Below are 15941 nucleotides of genomic sequence, written 5' to 3'. Positions count from 1 at the left end.
GGCAGAAACACGCCTCTCCAGCCTGTACCTGGACTGTCCATTCTGGGAGAGCCTCTGGGTTTTTCAGGCCCCCAGGTGGCCACGGGATAGGCAGGCATCAATGTTCCTGCTTGTGGTGGGCCCTGCACAGACCCCCTCTGCAGCAGCCAGACCCCTTCTCCTCCCTTTTATGTGGGACCTCAGTTCACATGGACACGTTCCTGGCCCCTTGCCAGCCCCACAAAGAATCTCTTGCTTGGGAGATGAAAGTCTTGATTAGTCATAGAATTTCAAAACGAAAAGAAATGTGGGATGTCAGACACTCGTCCAGCTGGGGAACATCGAGATGGGGCTTGGATGAAGGCTGCTTCAAATTGCCTAAGGATCTCTAATCTAGACCCAGGGAGGGTTTCCCCTTGCACAGTTTCCCAAAAGGATTGAAGAAAGACTCATCAGGGGACTTCCCCAGTGGTCCAGTGGTTAAGATTCTGCCTTCTGATGCAGGGTACACCAGTTGGATCCCCGGTCAGGCAACTAAGATCTCATATGCCTCGGGGCAACTAAACCTGTGTTCTGCAACTACTGAGCTCACACATTGCATAGCAAAAGTCTGGATGAGGCAACGAAGACCAAATGCAGCCAAGAAGAAATACTTCAGAAAATTTAATGAAGCATGGTTTCCCAGCCAGACCAATTATCACACAATAAGTTAGCATTTCTTAAAAGAGTTTCTAATTCTTTCGTTATTGGCACAAGTCCTTTGCCTTATGTTTTGGGGTGAGTGCAAGTAACATTAACCTGTTCAATTAAATGCTTAAAAACGTACTGTAATATTGTTGTGGTCCTGTTTTGGAACTTCAACTTTTTCAACAGTCAGTCCTCCCTCCCCACCATTGCTCACCCCCCACAGATGGGAGTCAGGCCCCTCTAACCTTTTCCTTTATCCCACAAGAGCCTCCAGGGCAGAGTAACCCTCTCAGTCCCAAATGGGGAAACTGAAGCTGGAGATAACAGTGTGTCTTTTGACGTCATTTCCAGGGACAATAAATTCCAGGACTGTGGGTTCAAAACATGTGTGGTGGTTTGTGTGAGGCAGACTCTGGCGGAGTCCTAAGATGGGGTCCCTGGTTGTCCAGCCACTTCCCAAGGTTTCCCAGCCACTTCCCAAGGCTTCCCAAGCCACCAAGGTCAGGCACTCTGTCAGATAATAAGAACAACTACAGCTTAGATTGGTGGTGGTTTAGTTGATAAGTCATGTCCCACTCTTGCAACCCCATGGACTGTAGCTCGCTGGGCTCCTCTGTCCATGGGATTTCCCAGGCAAGATTACTGGAGTGGGTTGCCATTTCCTTCTGCAGGGGATCTTCCCCACCCAGGGAAGTCGCTCAGTTGTGTCCGACTCTTTGCGACCCCATGAATCGCAGCACGCCAGGCCTCCCTGTCCATCACCAACTCCCGGAGTTCACTGAAACTCATGTCCATCGAGTCAGTGATGCCATCCAACCATCTCATCCTCTGTTGTCCCCTTCTCCTCCTGCCCTCAGTCCCTCCCAGCATCAGTCTTTTCCAATGAGTCAACTCTTCGCATGAGGTGGCCAAAGTACTGGAGTTTCAGCTTTAGCATCATTCCTTCCAAAGAAATCCCAGGGCTGATCTCCTTCAGAATGGACTGGTTGGATCTCCTTGCAGTCCAAGGGGCTGTACTAAAGGTACGACACGTCACCATGTATAAAACGTCCGTTCTCTTCCCTGTCATCTCCGGCATCTTAGATTAACTGAGTTTAGATTAATTGAGTTTAGATTAACTATGTACCAGGCACACTCAGGTATGACCATTTCCGGTCTTACAGTAACCTAAGGAAAGCGGTTCTACTGTGACTTCCATTTCCAGAAGGGGAAACTGAGGCAGGAAAGATTAAAGAAAAAATCACTACGTTGAGAAAAGGGCCAGGGAAGGGGTGCTAAAGTAGGGAGTCGATTCCAGAACGCTCGTCCTTAAGCCTTACAGGAGGGGAAGAGAACGGGGAGAAGATGGGCAGGGGTGGGGGGAGAAGATGGGCAGGGGTGAGGGGAGAAGATGGGCAGGGGTGGGGGGGAGAAGATGGGCAGGGGTGGGGGGGAGAAGATGGGCAGGGGTGGGGGGGAGAAGATGGGCAGGGGTAGGGGGAGAAGGGCGAACGCAGCGCAGAGAGCCCTCGAGCGCCCACTCCCTCCTTCCTTCCCCCCTCACCCGGCTACCAGCTCTGCCCCAAACTGGCCCAAAGGAGCGCAGGGAGGCGGGCTGGGGCAGGGGTCGCTGCCCGGGCTCCGGCCTTCCCCTCCCGGGTCCCCCACCCGCCTCCCGCGGTCCCTCCCCCTCGGCTCTCCGGGCTCCTGACATCACGCCCTGGGAGGCGGGGTCGGGGAAGGAGGGGGACGTGGGGAGGAGGCTCGGCGCCAGCGAGAGGGAGGAGGGAGAGCGCGCAGTCCCAGCCCAGAGCTTCAAAACAGCCCGGCGGCCTCGCCTCGCGCCCCAGCCCGTCGGTCGGTCCAGCCGCCCGCGTCCGGTGAGTCGGGGTCGCGCCCGGGAGCTGCGCGCTGGTCGGGGCGTGGGGCGCTCGGGGCAGCGAGAGCCGGGGCAGCGCGGGGCGCGAGCCCCTGCAAGTACCAGACGCAGGGAGATCCCTGCGATTGGGGTGGGGGGCAGGGAGGGGCCCCTTCCCAGCGGAAAATCCACTGTTCCTCCGCCAGATCGCACGGGGGCCGACTTCCCGCCTGCCCCCCGGCCCGCCCTAGATCCCGAATTCCACCTTCCCACCCCCGGACTGCTTCCTTCGCCTTTCGCGCCGAGGCGGGCGGGAAAAGTTTGGGGAGGAGTCAGGGCGACTCCCCTCGCCCCCGCCAACTCTACGCCCAGGGCTCTGGGATCCCGGGCCGCCCCCCTCTCGTCGTGTGAGAGTCCCCGGCGCCTTGGCGCGGGTCCCCCGCCTCGTGGGAGCGCGCGGGAGCTGCTGCGCCTAGGCTGAGTCGGTGGGTCCCTCTTGGCCCCTGGCGGCGGCGGCGGCTCCGTGGCGCCCCCCAGAGGCGAGGAGCTGCTGACTTCGGTCTGGGGTGGTGGAGGGGCTTGGGTGACGCCTATGTCCCCTCTCCCCTGCGGTTGGACTGGGGAGGAGCATTGAGAGCCCCACCCATAGGGCCAGAGCGATGGGAGGCTAGCGTTCGTGTATAGAAGGCCTATACACTCCCCCCAAACCCAGGGTCCTAAACCCACCGGTAAAGAATCTGCCTGCAATGCAGGAGACCTGGGTTGGGACGATCCCCTGGAGAAGGAAATGGCAATCCATTCCAGTATTCTTGCCTGGAGAATTCCATGGACAGAGGAGCCTGGCCGGCTACAGTCTACGGGGTCGCAAACGTGGGACACGACTTAGCGACTAAACCACCAGCACCAAATCCACCCTAGGGAGGCCCTGTTTGGGGGCTGACACAGGTTAGGTGGGGGCACCTGTACCTGCTGGAGACCCCACATTGCAAAGCCCTTCCCTCCAGGCCACCAAACCCACCTCTGACTTTGGAACAAGAATGACAGCCCTGTTTCAGGTTTGGGGAAACGGTCAGTGCCCCCTCCCAGGCTCCAAAGCGGTGCATGTGAAATGCCGTGGGGTGATCTTTGAACTTGGCTGTATCTAAAATGCAGAGAACAGGTAAGAAGTGACCGGCAGAGTGAGGAGTAAGGCAAGGGGCTTGGAGAGGGCCTTGAGAAGCACTGACAGGAGACACCTAGAATAGGCGAGTTCATAGGGACGGAAAGTAGAGTAGAGGTTAGCTGGGCCAGGGGAGAGGGATGGGGAGTCCTTGTTTAATGGGTACAGAGTTGGGGACGATGCAGAGATTTGGGGTATAGATAGTGGTGATGGTCCTATGACATGGTAAATGTATTTAATGGCACTGAATTCTACACTTAAAAGTGGTGAAAATGATTAATGTTATGTTCTGTATATCCTGCCACAATTAAACCGACTCTGTAGCCATCTCTGTGCTTCAGTCTGAATCAGCTAGAAATCTGGGAGAACAGTCACGGTTGCCGGCTACCTCTCCCCAGAATTTGGCCTCAGTATAAGGAAGTGGAAGGAGGGCGAGGAAGGGACCAGAGCCAGGTTTCCCCAGGAGTCTGGAAGGGACGAGGAAGGGAACCGAAGCTGATAGAGCCTCTGCAGGGCACGGCGCGCTCCTAGAAGCCACCCCCACCCACCCTGCCACCCTGCACCAGCTCCTCCACGCTCCCAGGCTGCAGGTGGGAAGAGCCAGGCCAGAGACCTTAAGTCAGTTTCTCAAGGTCCTTGAGCTAGTAGGTGCCAAGGGCCAGACCTTGGATCTCCATCTGTTTTCCCCAGTCCCTGCTTGTATTGCCACCTGGAGATGCCCTGGTGGGACTTGAAGAGGCAGGGGGAAGACCGTTCTGGGGAAATCAGGGCCCCGATGCCTACGGGGCCCTTGGCAGATGCCAAGCCCGAGGCAGAGGGAGGGCGTGGGGGTGGCAGGAAGGTGCAGAACCTGTTTTCCCACCTAGGGGTTTTGGATCAGCGTCCTCCACCCTCGCTGGGAATTGGGGAGTGGGAGGCAGGGAGTGGGCCACATAGCCTGTAGCTGCCTCTGTCCTTCCAGTGGGGAAAGTGAGATTCACCCGAAATCTGGGAACAAGTGACTGCGTTGGAAGCCACAGAGGGGGGCCACAGGGCAGGTGAGGGCAGGGCCAGGCCGGTGGGCACTGACACTGCGCTGCCCCACCCAGAGGGGAGAGGCGGAGCCCTCTTCTGCCGTCCAGGCCCCAGATTAGGGCACAGTTTATGAGGGGCTTCCCAGGTGGCACAGTGGGTAAGAATCCACCTACTAATGCAGGAGACATGGGAAATGTGGGTTCGATCCCGGGGTCAGGAGGGTCCCCTGGAGAAGGAAATGGCAACCCACTCCACTGTTCTTGCTCGGACAATCCATGGACAGAGGAGCCCGGTGGACTCCTGGAGCCCGTGGGGTCACAGAGTTGGACGCCACTGAGCGCACGCGGCACACGAGGGGCTAACGAAGGTCCGTGGCAGCCAGTCGTAGATCCAGGGCACAACCATCCTGTCCTCCCTGCCACTCCCCTGCACACACAAGGCTTGTCTGAGGCCCTTTGTTTATAGAGTGGAAGTGAATGTTTCACCTAGATTTTCTCTCTCTGCCTGTGCACATTACCTTCAGGGCGGGAGCTGAGAACACGTGTGTGTGCGCGCGCGCAGACTCTCGATTTTCCAGGCACGGGCGATTCCCAGGAAGGCTCAACTGGCCCATGTCTCATCCCAGGCCTGCACTTACTCCCCTGCCCTCTGGGGCCTTCCTGGTTGACAGGGGCACAGTGGAGGCTGGCTCTTCGTCACAGTGAACTCCGTCAGACGTGACCAGGAAGGGAAGTCTGTCCAGACAAAAATACAGGAATGCCTTTCCAGGCCAGATGGGGTGGTGGTGGATTGCTGGCTGCTTGGCGGGATTTGTTTGGAAGGCAGAAGTCCAGCGGACTGTCCTGGGGAAGGCAGATTGGTGTGTGTGTGTGTTGCAACATGTGGCTGCTGCCCAGCTTTGTGGGCAAACGAGGCCTCTGACCCTGGCTTTAGGGGCTAACGTGGCACAGAGGTGGGTTCTCCAGTCATGGGGTGGTGACAGCCATCCCCCCAAAGAGAGAAGCAGAGTCCTTCCAGGAGAGGTCGTTAAAAGCTGACGGCAGGACTCCAAGACAGGGGGGTGGGCTCCAGGGACCTCTTACTGGGCGATTGGCAGCAGCAGCTGGAATGGGGAACCAGGGCAGCTGGCACCTTAGACAGAACTGGGACCTGACCCTTGGATGTTGGCGTCATCTCATCCAGAGAAGAACGGGGGTGGGATGGGGGTGCTGGGAACAGGAGGTGCCCGTTCTCACCCCAGGAGCGATGGAGCCCGGCTTCCTGCAGGAGTGACCCCAAAGTGCAGTTTTGGCAGGACTGGCCTGTGGCTGGGGATTGTCAGATGCGTCTGGCTCTTGTTAGGGACGGGCCGAGGGGGGGAGTCTAAAAATACCCAAGGCAGAGCTGCCACCCAGCAAGAGCACGGCCTGTAACTGGGCAACCACAGTAGCACTAGCTGTCCCAGCTCCAGTCACTGGGGCTCTTCCAGGCGGCTAAGCCCTGGGCAGAGGCTGGGAGGCGTGAGAGTGCCCTGGGCCTCCGTGGGCTAGGATCAGAGTGTTTCAGGGGCATAAGGGCCTTAGTACGGATATGAGAGTTGGACCATAAAGAAGGCTGAGTGCCAAAGAACTGATGTTTTCAAGCTGTGGTGCTGGAGAACATGCTGGAGAGTCCCTTAGACTGCAAGGACATCAAACCAGTCAATCCTAAAGGAAATCAACCCTGATTATTCATCGGAAGGGCTGATGCTAAAGTTGAAGCTCCATTACTTTGGCCACATGACGTGAAGAGCCGATTTACTAGGAAAGACCCTGATGCTGGGAAAGATTGAAGGCAAAAGGAGAAGGGGGTGACAGAGGATGAGATGGTGGGATGGCTTCACTGACTCAATGGACATGAGTTTGAGCAAACTTGGGGAGATAGTGAAGGACAGGGAAGCCTGGCGTGCTGCAGTCCATGGGGTCATGAAGAGTTGAACATGACTTGGCGACTGAACAACAACAACAAAGGGCCTTAAAAAGTCCCAGTGTAACTGCTAGGGATGCTCAGAGGAGGAGTGACTCCCCCGGGGTCACTCAGCAGGGTGGCAGCAGTACCTGGACAAGAACTGCATCTGGGGACTCACTGCCAAGCAGCTGGATGACTGGGAGCTGCCAGCGGGTTCCTAGGCCAGGTCCCCTTATGGTCCCCCAGGTCCCAGGGACCCTTGTGGCACGTGTCATCCATCCAAGATGTTGAGTTTCCACGCTCACATGCTGATCAGTGAAAGGTGGGCCAGGAGCCATGCTCAGGCAGTGGGTCACTTCCCACTGGCCTCAGGTCACTCCCAGCCAGAGCTGTTGGGCTCTGGGAATATCATCCATCCTCAGGCAGGAAATAGGAAGACTTGGGGGCTGGAGAAAAGCCGTCCTCCCACCTGAGGACACTTGGTTTGTTCACATGGTATCTCCAGGGCTTAACAAGGAGTTGTTGACCTGAATAGTTAAATTCCCAGGACTCTCACCTTTTTGGGAAGCTGGGCTTCAGTTGATCTAGAAAGGGACTGAAGGTGAAGAGATTCTCCAACTTCCTGCCCTCCTTGGACAGGTTAGATAACATCAGCTTCTAGAAGCTTCCTAGCACTCCTGGGTCTAGAGCTGAGGGATATAAGCTCTAGATATTTGGATATTTGGTGCCAAAACTGAGCTGAGAAATTTGGGTGTGAAATATCTCTCACCCTGCAGGATGCAGAGAGGGACTGGTTAAGTCCCTCAGTGCAAGCTGCTTGTAAGCCTAAGATCAACTAAGTTTGTCCAATAGGGAAGTCCCTTTGAAGATTTCCCTTTCTGATCCTTTTGATCACAAACTTCTCTGGAGAGCTTTCTTTCCTTAAAATGAAGTTAGTTAACAATTTTTGCAGTGAATACATGTGACCCAAAGTCTCATTCATCTTATTCTAAGGAATGTTTCCCAAAGTGTATTATCACTGGTGGTAACCAAGATCATTTTTAAAAGTTCATAGTTGAATGTGAAACAAACAAACAAAAAGAGTAATTATGTCTTTTTCTCCATTGATATGAAAAAAACAGACAGAACACAAACCCATAGTTTTGCTACTGCATAGGGTGAAACACTGAAGTTGATGTTTTAAACTCTAAAGCTTTTTTTTGAAATAATGGAAAGGTGTCATTAATAAACAATGATGATCCTTGGGTTTGGTAAAAATCTTAGTGCAAAAGGGACTGCCTTTGGGGAGATGGCATAAGTGTAAGCGTTAGTCGCTCAGTCCTGTCCGACTTTTTGTGACCCCATGGACTATAGCCTGTCAGGCTCCTCCATCCATGAGATTTTCCAGGCGAGAATATTGGAGTGGGTTGCCATTTCCTTCTCCAGAGACGTTCATCCTTTTGACAACAATCTTGAAATATCTGTGAGCTCCCCGTCCAAGCTCCTCTTCTACAAAGAGGCCCCAACGTTCAGCTTCAGACCTGATGTGCCACTCAACTTCCGAAGGAGTCTCTGCATCTTTGATGAGGGTCGTCATGCCCCCCGATGCCTTGGACGGTTGTGCTGGGGATCGGAAGAGTTGGAATACTGATGTTCATGGAAGTGGCTGAAGGTGTTTGTGGTTTGCTTGAACCAAAGGAAAGCTGAGGGAGCGTCTGGCTTGCCCACTTTCATCCTGATGGCTGTTATCACATGACTCTGGGCAGTGAGCCGTGTAGGCAAAGGGGGATTTTGCTCTCTTCAAAGGAGGTTTCAGTCCCACGCAGAAGATGGTGGGTACAAGCATGTATGTGCCAGAAGCGGAGTCACGAGATGGGGTTTCAGGGGAGCCCATATCATGGTGTGCAAGAGTTTCCTTAAGCCTGTCGGACTGGAGATGGGCTTGGAAGAGTCCCTAGAATTCCCCTGGGCAGTGATGGCTCCGGGTTTGCAGAAAGGAGGGAGAGGAAAGGTAGCGGGTGCAGGCAGAGGTCTTGCTTGGGCGGATGCACGTGTCTCGATAGCTGGCAGTGCACGGTACAGGAGAGGAGGGCAGGCCTGGGGGCCGAGCCGGATGGCGGAGACGAAGGGGGCTTCCCTGCACAGCCCGGTGAACCTGGTTGGCGAGGCAGGAGTGATGACGTTCACACTGCAACACTGGGAGGAAGAAGGAGTGAAAGGGAAAAAGTGGAAGTATCCTAGAAGCAACTAAATACCCAATGGTCACATTAGGGAGTATTTTGCAGAAGTTAGGGCTTCCCTGGTGGCTCACATGGTAAAGAGTCTGCCTCCAATGCAGGAGACCTGGGTTCAATCCCTGGGTCGGAAAGATCCCCTGGAGGAGGGCATGACAGCCCACTCCAAAATTCTTGCCTGGAGAATTCCATGGATAGAGGAGCTTGGTGGGCTACAGTCCATGCGGGTCACAGGGTCAGACAAGACTGAGTGACTAACGCTTTACAGAAGTTAAAAAAGAGCAAAACTCAGGATCTTCCCTTGGCAGTGCAGTGGTTAAGACTTGCACTCCCAATACAGGATTCTGTCCCTGGTTGGGGAACTAAGATCCCGCATGCAGAGTGGCCAAAAAGCATAAAAATAAAAATTAAAAAAAGACAAGATGCAAGGGGGGTGGGAGGGGTAAAATAGGTGGAGGGGATTAAGAGGCACAAACCTCCAGTTATTAAGTAAATAAGCCAAGGGGATATAATGTATTTAGCTATTAGACTTATCATGATGGCTATTTCATAATGTGCGCAAATGTCAAATTGCAATGTAGCACACCTGAAACTAACATATTGTACATCAATTATATTCTCAATCAAAATTTTAAAATTTAGATCTCAGAGAAAAAACGTGGAGGTTCATCTCTGTGTACCAATGTAGAAAGGGTGATAAGTAACAAAGGTATATATGGGAAAATAGGTTATTTACATAAAAGCAAACTGAAACAGTATTCCTGTGGCCTCATATGTGTTACATGTATGCAAGGAAAGTGACTGGAAGGACATAGCAGAATCAATCAGTGTGGCTACCCGTGGAGACGGGGAGAGGAAGGAATGGACTGTGGGACTCCAGTCTTGTTTTTTTCTGAGAAAATATATTTAAGAGTTACGTAAGTGTGGTGGTGGTGGTGGTGGTGGTGGGGCAGTTGCTAAGTCATGACTGACTCTTTGTCGACCCCATGGACCGAGGAGCCAGGCTTCTCGGAGCCAGGATTTCCCAAGCAAGAGTCTTGGAGTGGGTAGCCATTCCCTTTTTCAGGGAATCTTCCTTACCCAGGGGTGGAACCTGGGTCTCCAGCATTGCAGGTGGGTTCTTTACTGTCTGAGCCACCTAGGAAGCCCTAATATGTGTCCATGAAGTTCAGGAATAATGAAATAGTCTTCCCTGAATTTGGTAAGCAGTGTGAATTTTGCAGGTTTGGAGGGGGGAGCTTTTAGAGGTGGGGTGGGGGCAATGGTAGACAGACTAGGTGGGGGCTGTGTCGCAATTCAATGGCAAGGTAGCCAGGATGTGTGCCATTCAGCCTCCATGGAACGTGCCCCTGGAAACGTCCCTCTGTGTACCTCTCCTGGCCATGATGGTTTTCCGTCTGGATGCTGTTAACAGACAAGTGGTAGTTTGGGGAGGGGGTAATGTGGTACATTTAGGGTGTGTTAAGAATCCACCTGCAATGCAGGAGATGAAAGAGACTCAGGTTTGATCCCTGGGTTGGGAAGATCCTCTGGAGTGGGAAATGGCAGCCCACTCCAGTCTTCTTGCCTGGAGAATTCCGTGGACAGAAGATCCTGGTGGGCTACAGTCCATGGGGTCGCACAGTGGGACACGACTGAGCGCACACATACAATAGGGCCATTATGAGATCCCTGGAAGGGTGTCCAGGAGACCATTCGGAGTGGCAGTCTGGGGCTTTGAAGAGAATTCAGAGAGACACATAAAGGGTCTGGAACTGTGCTGTAGGTTGGTGTTTGAGAATAGGAGAAAATGACTTACATTTTGCCAGTGTTAACAGCAGTAATTTGCCATAGCATTTACAGGGTGCAAAGCAGTTTGGGCCACTTGCTTTATAGCGTCTATCTCATTTATAATGAATAATAACCCTCTGGGGTTAGGAGTATCATTATCTCTGCCCAATAGATGAAACGGAGTCTTAAGAATTTTGCGTTAGGATTTGAATCCTAGTCTTGTAGACCCTGGGGGCTTCTCAGGTGGCTCAGGGGTAAAGAATTCTCCTGTCAGTGCAAAAGAGGAGGGTTCAATCCCTGGGTTGGGAAGATCCCCCGAAGAAGGAAATGGCAACCCACTCCAGTATTCTTGGCTGGGAAACCCCATGGAGAGAGGAGCCTGGCGGGCTACAATCCATAGGGGTCGCGAAGAGTCGGACTTGACTTAACAACTGAACAACAGCAAACTCTCGGACTCTGCAGACCCTGTTCCATTGGATGGTTGGTTGGGTCCCATCACATCCCTCTTTTTAACAGACACCTGAGTCCTCTTGAAAAAATCCTGGTCCTTTGGGCCAAGAAAGTGTCTTTGCTGCTGACGTGTTGATGGATGTCTTAGAGGCCTGTGTTCTTCCTCTCAAGTCAACTTTCTCAGTCCTGAGGGTCCTGGACCACATGAGGGTCCTCTGCCTTTAACAGCCTGGTCACAGAGAGCAGAACTCACCCCCACCTCTGCCCTGGGCAAAGCCAGCTTGATTCCTGTGTTTCAGATGTGTGTGTGGAATGGAGAAGGAATCCTCTTTCTAAGCGGCGATCACTTCCATTACTTCCGACGGTCTTCGTTTGAGGGACCAGCTCTTTTGAGTTCCCAGGGGTTTCTCCAGCACCCTCTAGCACAGAGCTAAGTATGCAGTGCGTGCTCAGTTGTATTTGATGCTTTGCGAGTCCCTGAGCTGTAGCCCGCCAGGGTCCTCTGTCCGTGGGATTCTCTAGTCAAGAATACTGGAGTGGCTTGCCATTTCCTCCCCCAGGGGATCTTCCCCGCTCAGGGATTGAACCCACGTCTCTTGTGTCTCCTGCCCTGCAGGCGTGTTCTTTACCACTGAGCCACCTGGGAAGGGTGCAGTAGGCACTCAGTAAGTCTCTGCTGTGTGAATAGTTGAGGGAGGGCATCCCCCCAGGAGTCCCTGGTTTGCCTGCTTTTCAGCCCACCCCCGGGAGGAGTGGCAGAAGCGAGGCCCCCTGCCTTGGATGAGAAGCGGGCAGGAGGCTGCAGGGGTGGAGACGGGCAGCGTGGGGAAGGGCTGAGGGCAGCTGCTCCCCTCCCTGCCTGCCGCAGTTGGTTCAGGCCCAAGTGGCACAGTCAGCATCCCTCTATGTCAGCATGACATGGGGTCACATTCTTCTAGGCCAGAGCCCGAAAGAGGCTTAATCATCGGCCCTCCCAGAGTGCGGTCTGCACACCCACAGGCATTTGGAGATGATTTCTGTAGCATACAGGCAATGGTACAAACTGTAATACGCTCTTTTTTTTTTTTCATGTATTACTAAAATGTCAGTCACTTGGCAAGTGATATTGACTTTCCCTTTACAGTATAATACCCGTTGAAGGGGCTTCCCTGGTGGCTCAGTGGTAAAGAATCCGCCTGCCGATGCAGGAGATGTGAGAGACTCGGGTTGGATCCCTGGGTCAGGAAGATCCTCTGGAGGAGGAAATGGCAACCCACTCCAGTATTCTTGCCTGGAAAATTCCCTGGCCAGAGGAGCCTGGTGGGCTACAGTCTATGGGGTCGCGAAGAGTCAGACACGACTGAGCACGTATCACTATCACAAAATAGCGAGTATAATTGTCTGTGCTCCTGTTTTCATTTCCCTGGGGTACTTACCCAGGAGTGGAATTGCTGGGTGCTATGCTAACCAGGTGGCGAAGTGGTAAAGAATCCACCTGCTAATGGAGGAGACGCAAAAGACGCAGGTTCGATCCCCTGGGAGATCCCCTGGAGGAGGTAATGGCAACCCACTCCAGTGTTCTTGCCTGGAAAATGCCATGGACAGAGGAGCCTGGCGGGCTGCTGTCCATGGGGTCATAAAGGCTCGGACACGACTGAGACATGTACACAGACGGTAACTCTGTGTTTAATTGTTTGAGGACCAGCTAGACTTTCCCACAGTGGCTGCAGCATTTTACACTCCCAGCAGCACTGGATGAAGTTTCTCTGCTTCCCCAAGTTTTAATTCTGTGCCCAGCCCTGTCCTGGCTCCTGAGAAACTTCCACTGGTGGAAGTCCTAGAGGTCTAGAGCAGGTTGCAGGGGGGCGGGCTCCTGGGTTTAAGGAAGGGCCCACCAAAGGTTCTGGGCTGGGCTGGGCCCAGCTGAGTAGGCGGGGGGATGACGGGGAGGAAGGAAGGGCACATGGGGACCACCTGTGAGAACTGGAAACCGTGGAAGGCAGAGCCCTCCATAGCGCTGTTTCCTGCAGGACCCTGGACTGATTTTAGGTGCTGCTGGATACCACATCATCTTGTAGTGCGTTGGTCTCTCAGTTGTGTCTGACTCTTTGTGACCCCATGGACTGTAGCCTGCCAGGCTCCTTTGTCTGGCAGGAATTCTCCAGGCTTGTGTGTTACCATTCCCTTCTCCAGGGGATTTTCTCAATCCGGGGATGGAACCCGGGTCTCCTGCATTACAGACAGATTCTTCACCGTCTGAGCCACCAGGGAAGTCACTCGGTGACAAGGTGGTTCTCTTTTCAGTTGTCTCTCAGCTCTTCTGATTCCATCAAGGGGAACATGCCTCTCTGACTGTAATTTTCCTTCTTTTTTTTTTTTTAAAGCTGTATTTCCTTTTATTAGTCACAGTATCACAGGCGGTATGCACTCTTTGTGTCTGGCTTCTTTGACTCAGCATAAGGTTGTGTGAATCATCCATGATGTGCGTGTAGTACCTACTTGTAGCTCCTTTTATTCCTTTTTCATTGCTGAGTAGCGTTCCATTTTATGGCCATGTCACACTCTGGCTTTGGGTGTGTGTGTGGTCATGACACATGCTTGCAGAGTCTAGTTCCCTGACCAGGGACTGAACCTGGGTCTGCTGCAGTGAAAGTGTGGAGCCTCAACCACTGGGCCACCAGGGATTCCATCAGGGGGAAGACGCTTCTTCAGTTCTAGTTTTCCTTCTTTAACCAGACAGACAGAGCAGGTCTCCACACAGCCTTTTGGAGGACAACAACCTTGAACCAGAACATGTGAAATTTTTTTAGTGGGGATGGCTATTAATTTTCTCAATCAATCGATATGGAAGGTCATGCTGATTTCCCATTCCCAGGGAGCCAGAAGATTTCTTCTTGAAATACCTGTATTTCTCTTACAGAGTGGATTTATTTCATGACAAATATGCAGTAAAATCTTACAATGGTACTCAGGAAGGAGGTAAGCTGATGACTGAAGTTCTTCTAATGTTTAGAGCTCAGTTCTCAGGTGCTGTGTCAGGAAGTGGTGAGGTCTCCAGTCCTGGGGCTCATACAGGTGGAGACTGGTTGCTATAAAAATCATCCAGGCAGAGGCCGGGGCAGGGGTGATTCTGTACGATCACACAGCACCCTTAGCTGAGACTGCATGAGTCTGTGATTCTCATTGTGTGGGGCCCACTTCCCAATTCCACGGCTGGATGCTTGTCATAGCTGCAGATGGAGATCATCAGAGGTGGCCCAGCTGGACGGGCAGGAGGTCTGAGGGGCTGCCTTTCTTTCCAGCCAGGCAATCTCACAGTTCCCCCCAACACCCCGGGCCATGCTGGTGGGGATATGTTACAGGGTGATTCCAAGTTCATGGGGATCACTCCCCAGCTGGCTCAGCATCTGTCCCGATCTTGGATGTTTAACAGAGGGCATCCCTTCCTTTTGTTCCTTTTTCATTGCTGAGTAGTATTCCATTTAATGGCTGCGTCACACCCTGGTTTTGTGTGTGTGTGGCCACCACATGGCTTGTGGGATCTAGTTCCCTGACCTAATTAAAGGGCATGGCCTGCCAGCTCTCGGGTTAGTGAGTCTGTATGGGCTGTATAGATATCCCAAAGGAGAGCTGCTATTTAGTCAGGGTTCTCCAAAAAACAGAGCCAGCAGAATGTGTGTACATTTGTGTGGCAGAGGATGCGATGGTGGGATAGCATCACTGACTCAGTGGACATGAATCTGAGCAAACTTCAGGAGATAGTGAAAGGCAGGGAAGCCTGGTGTACATGGTGTACATGGTGTACATGGGGTTGCAACGAGCTGGACATGACTTAGTGACTGCACAACAGCAACAACTGTATACGTGTGTGTGTACACGTCTCTCCATATGGAGAGACGTGTATTTTTAAGGAACTGGCTTATGCAGTTATGAAGGCTGCTGCTGCTAAGTCCCTTCAGTTGTGTCTGACTCTGTGCAACCCGATAGATGGCAGCCCACCAGGCTCCCCCATCCCTGGGATTCTCCAGACAAGAGTACTGGAGTGGGTTGCCATTTCCTTCTCCAATGCATGAAAGTGAAAAGTGAAAGTGAAGTCACTCAGTCGTGTCTGACCGTCAGCGACCCCATGGACTGCAGCCTTCCAGGCTCCTCTGTCCAGGGGTTTTCCAGGCAAGGGTACTGGAGTGGGGTGCTGCAAGTCCAAAATCAGTGGGGTAGGCTGGCAGGCTGGGCACCCAGGGGAAAGCTGATGCTGCAGTTCAGCTCCAAAGGGTGCTGGGGGGGGGGTTGGTAGTGAATGTAAGTGTTTTGTTCTATTTGAACCTTCAAATGATCAGATGAGGCCCACCCACATTATGGAGGGCAATCTGCTTTACTCAGAGCCCTCTGATTTAAATGCTCATCTCATCCAGAAACACCCTCACAGAAACCCTGTGGCCCAGCCAAATTGACACAGAAAACTAACCATCACAGATGCTGCAGGTGGGCTAGACTCACAGCATTAAATAAGATAGTGCTGTGCTGTGCTTAGTTGCTCAGTCATGTCCAACTCTTTGCAACCCCATGGACTGTAGCCCACCAGGCTTCTCTGCCTGTGGGGATTCTCCAGGCAAGAACACTGGAGTGGCTTGCCATGCCACTCCAGGGATCTTCTTGACCCAGGGATCAAACCCAGGTCTCCCGAAGCCCTTTTAAAATCATTCCTTTTTAAATTCCCTCCCAACCCTCCAAGGAGGAAACCTCAGTTTTGTGCTATTATGTCTTTAATAGAACTTCCCAAACACATGGGATGTCCTGTTGCTTCAGCAAAGAAGGAGAAAGCGAGCCTTGGACTCAGAATATTGAGCAGCAACCGTTTCTCGCTGGAACTGAGTACCGTTGTTTCATTGTGCATTTCTTTCCTACTCATCGACTGCCACCTTTCCAT

The 15941-nt window shown here is 52.9% G+C and overlaps 1 protein-coding gene across 1 annotated transcript in view; it reads left to right on the top strand.

The window, feature by feature from the left end:
• The window catches only part of EMP2 (epithelial membrane protein 2), a 43651-nt gene continuing 30109 nt past the window's right edge, over positions 2400-15941 (top strand). Inside the window, exon 1 of the mRNA XM_018040779.1 lies at positions 2400-2525. The gene's annotated coding sequence lies outside the window, so the exon portion shown is untranslated. The remainder of the gene's footprint in view (positions 2526-15941) is intronic.

This window comes from Capra hircus, chromosome 25 (assembly GCF_001704415.2).
Source record: "Capra hircus breed San Clemente chromosome 25, ASM170441v1, whole genome shotgun sequence".
NCBI lineage: Eukaryota > Metazoa > Chordata > Mammalia > Artiodactyla > Bovidae > Capra > Capra hircus.
This window is presented reverse-complemented; position numbering and strand designations above follow the sequence as displayed.